We start from the raw sequence: 4999 nt of genomic DNA, 5'->3' as shown, positions 1-4999 counted from the left end.
GATGCACAGTGCTACAAAGAGGAATGTGTCACTGATACACAGTGTGTCAAAGAAGAATGTGTCCCTGATACACGGTGTTAAAAAGAGGAATGTGTCACTGATACACGGTGTTACGAAGAAGAATGTGTTTATGATACACAGTGTGTGAAAGAACAGCGTATACATTGTACACGATGTTACAAAGAGAAATGTGTCCCTGGTACACGGTGTTACAAAGAAAAATGTGTCCATGATGCACAGTGCTACAAAGAAGAATGTGTCCCTGATACACAGTGTGTCACAGACGAATATGTCCATGATACACAGTGTGTCAAAGAAGAATGTGTCCATGATGCACAGTGTGTCACAGACGAATGTGTCCCTGATACACAGTGTGTCACAGACGAATATGTCCATGATACACAGTGTGTCAAAGAAGAATGTGTCCATGATGCACAGTGCTACAAAGAAGAATGTGTCCATGATACACAGTGTGTCAAAGACGAATGTGTCCATGATACACAGTGTGTCAAAGACGAATGTGTCCATGATACACAGCGTGTCAAAGACGAATGTGTCCATGATACACAGTGTGTCAAAGAAGAATGTGTCCCTGATACACAGCGTGTCAAAGACGAATGTGTCCATGATACACAGTGTGTCAAAGAAGAATGTGTCCCTGATACACAGTGTGTCACAGACGAATGTGTCCATGATACACAGTGTGTCAAAGAAGAATGTGTCCATGATACACAGTGCTACAAAGAAGAATGTGTCCATGATACACAGTGTGTCAAAGAAGAATGTGTCCATGATACACAGTGTGTCAAAGACGAATGTGTCCATGATACACAGTGTGTCAAAGACGAATGTGTCCATGATACACAGTGTGTCAAAGAAGAATGTGTCCATGATACACAGTGCTACAAAGAAGAATGTGTCCATGATACACAGTGTGTCAAAGAAGAATGTGTCCATGATACACAGTGTGTCAAAGACGAATGTGTCCATGATACACAGTGCTACAAAGAAGAATGTGTCCATGATACACAGTGTTACAGAGGAGGATGTGTCCTGCTCAGTGTTGCAAAGAAGAATGTGTCCTTCATATGTAGCTTTACAGAACAGAGTGTGTGTACCCACCAGCTGTCGTGTCTGTGTTCAAACCACCCGAGCTGACAGTGTAAAGAACCGTGTCACTGAAAATCGCCGTTACAGTGTGTTCCACCACATGAACATCGTGTCTTACACAGGTACCACTCACAGAGTGCAGCTGTTGACAGGAACGACTGTGTCCTTGACGAACACGTTCACACAGAAGACCGTGTATTAGATCTACCTGAGTGCGAAAACAAAAGGGGGAAAAAAGAAAGAAAAACAATGTGCGACTCACTGTGGACATGTCAACCACTGTTACTGAACAGACTATCTCTACACATTAAGCGTGACGCCTCTGATCAGGTCTTCTACGGCAGTCCTAGCCGAGACTGTATCCCTGACAACAAGAAATACAAATCGGAACAACTGGCAACCATTGTTAAAGAGAAGACTTTTTATCTCTGACAACCATTGTTACATTAGAAATCGTGGAGCAGATGACATCCGTTGTTACAGATCAAACTTACAAGCCCAAACTTTGAAAGCAAGATCTAGTGTATTTGACAAGGATACTGGATACGATATGAATGCTGGATATGACATGGATACTGGATATGATATGAATGCTGGATATGACATGGATACTGGATATGATATGAATGCTGGATATGACATGGATACTGGATATGATATGAATGCTCATAAAGCGCCTTTCCTCGGTCGGAAACCAAGCTCTGTCTGATAACTTGTCATTACAATGTGCGTTAATCGTACAAACAATGACTTGTGTGTCAATTAAGTCAGGTGTTGATGTGCTACACACCAGAAAAGGCACACACGTTACAGGATGAATGAATTTCATACTCGACTTTCACCCTCACATGAACAGGGAGTTCGAAACAAATAACTCAACAACAGGTGTTGCAATCCAAACTCTGTCCTATAAACCCGGTCCTTCATAGCAGACAGTGTATATTGGCACAGTGAGAAATGTCTCATCTTAATTGTTGACCTGAAGATGCAGTTAGTGTTACACAGACAAACGTGTCCACACTGGAAGAGGGAGACTCCGAATTTGGCGACAGGACTTCTACCAAGACGGAACCACAGCGATAAACAAGAGGATGATTATAAACATCATTCATTTCACTCTTCCACACTTTAACGTTCTGTCATCAGACCCTGTCTGCACACTAGGGACTAGGTTTCTTTAGAGATTCTATAAAGTTTGTATTTGTATTGTATTTGTATTATTTCTTTTTTGTCACAACAGATTTCTCTGTGAAATTCGGGCTGCTCTCCCCGGGGAGAGCGCGTCGCTACACTACAGCGCCACCCATTTTTTTGTATTTTTTTCCTGCGTGCAGTTTTATTTGTTTTTCCTATTGAAGTGGATTTTTCTACAGAATTTTTCCAGGAACAACCCTTTTGTTGTTGTGGGTTCTTTTACGTCCGCTAAGTGCAGTCTGCACACGTGACCTCGGTTTATCGTCTCATCCGAATGACTAGCATCCAGACCGTCACTGAAGGTCTTGTCGAGGGGGAGAAAATATCGGCGGCGGAGCCGTGATTCGAACCAGCGCGCTCAGATTCTCCCGCTTCCTAGGCGGACGCGTTACCTCTAGGCCATCACTCCACTGAGCGTTTAACTCTCTCCATACGAACGGCGAAAGAGAAGACGTTAACAGCGTTTCACCCCAATTACCACCATCAAAATGTTGCAAGCGGAAGGCTCTTATACTGAAGAGGTGAATGTTGATGAAGAATACCACAATTCTGACGACGGAAGCTAAAGGTTGGGTCATTCAGACACCCACTGGACATCCGAGGGGTCTGTGTAGAGAAGAGAGAGGACTGGCCGTACTGAGTGAGTTAAGACTGTACCAAGTCTACGCTAATCACAGAGGGAAAAAGATCTTAAACGTTAACACAAACTTAACGCTGCAAACAATAAGGAGTAGTAACTCTCTCCATGCACAAGGTTCACAATTATTCAAGTCAATGATGTTTATGCTACCGATTCAGCCATCACACAAGTAAACAAAAGGTTCAATAGAACAAACCCAGATAATTCCTCCTAAAAACACAAGGAAGCTCGGGGCTTATCTTTACACCGATCATTTGACATGTGCACACAGCAGCAATGACAGCAGAGATGTGCAAATGCAAATTAGCTTTTAACGCCGCAATGTTAGCGTTCGTGCTTGTCATACCAACCCTGGTGGAGTGATGGCCTAGAGGTAACGCGTCCGCTTAGGAAGCGAGAGAATCTGAGTGCGCTGGTTCGAATCACGGCTCAGCCGCCGATATTTTCTCCCCCTCCACTAGAGTGGTGGTCTGGACGCTAGTCATTCGGATGAGACGATAAACCGAGGTCCCGTGTGCAGCATGCACTTAGCGCTCGTAAAAGAACCCACGGCAACAAAAGGGTTGTTCCTGGCAAAATTCTGTAGAAAAATCCACTTCGATAGGAAAAACAAATAAAACTGCACGTGGCAAAAAAATAAAAAATGGAAAAAAAAATAAATAAAAAAAAAAAAAAAAAAAAAAAATAAAAAAAATAATAATAATAAAGGGTGGCGCTGTAGTGTAGCGACTCCCTCTCCGTGGGGAGAGCAGCCTGAATTTCACACAGAGAAATCTGTTGTGATGAAAAGAAATGCAAATACAAAAACAAATACAAAAACAAGAGAGGCAAGGCCTTCAAGACTCACTTGTGATGCACTTAAAAATAAAATATCCAAGCTTTTTATGTATTGAGTATAATTTCAAACTGTAATGTTTAAGACGAGAAAGATCAGTTTAAAGCAAATTAAGTCCCCTAGCATTAATTACAAAGTAATTTCCCTTTTTTACTATCTGCACCAAAACGTTTGCAAAATAAATAAAACTTCCATGCTTAGCAAAAGAAGTTCCTGTTTGAACAAAAAATTATACTAATGACTGCTCTTCTTGTTGGGTCAGAATATCAGATCAAAGTGCCAAGTTTAGAGAATACAAAAAATATAAATATAACAGTAAATGCAGTTTGCATATAATTAGGCTTCATTTTTTACTCACTTGTGTAAACAAAGTGAGTCTATGTTTTAACCCGGTGTTCGGTTGTGTGTGTGTGTGTGTGTGTGTGTGTGTGTGGTAAACTTTAACATTGACATTTTCTCTGCAAATACTTTGTCAGTTGACACCAAATTAGGCATAAAAATAGGAAAAATTCAGTTCTTTCCAGTCATCTTGTTTAAAACGATATTGCACCTCTGGGATGGGCACAAAAAAATAAATAAATAAATAAAAAATGAAGCCTAATTATATGCAAATTGCATTTACTGTTATATTTATATTTTTTGTATTCTCTAAACTTGGCACTTTGATCTGATATTCTGACCCAACAACAAGAGCAGTCATTATTATCATTTTTTGTTCAAACAGGAACTTCTTTTGCTAAGCATGGAAGTTTTATTTATTTTGCAAACGTTTTGGTGCAGATAGTAAAAAAGGGAAATTACTCTGTAATTAATGCTAGGGGACTTAATTCGCTTTAAACTGATCTTTCTCATCTTAAACATTACATTTTGAAATTATACACAATACATAAAATGCTTGTATTTTTTTCCAGTGTATCACAAGTGAGTCTTGAAGGCCTTGCCTCTCTTGTTTATTTTTTTGTGCCCATCCCAGAGCTGCAATATTGTTTTAACTCTCTCCATACGAACGGCGAAAGAGACGACGTTAACAGCGTTTCACCCCGATTACCATCATCAAAATATTGCAAGCGGAAGGCTCTTATACTGAAGAGGTGAATGTTGACAAAAGAATACCACAATTCTGACGACGGAAGCTAAAGGTTGGGTCATTCAGACACCCACTGGACATCCGAGGGGTCTGTGTAGAGGAGAAGAGAGGACTGGCCGTACTGAGTGAGTTA

This window comes from Babylonia areolata, chromosome 31 (assembly GCF_041734735.1).
Source record: "Babylonia areolata isolate BAREFJ2019XMU chromosome 31, ASM4173473v1, whole genome shotgun sequence".
Lineage (NCBI taxonomy): Eukaryota > Metazoa > Mollusca > Gastropoda > Neogastropoda > Buccinidae > Babylonia > Babylonia areolata.
The sequence above is the reverse complement of the archived record's forward strand: the minus strand, read 5'-3'. Positions refer to the sequence as shown.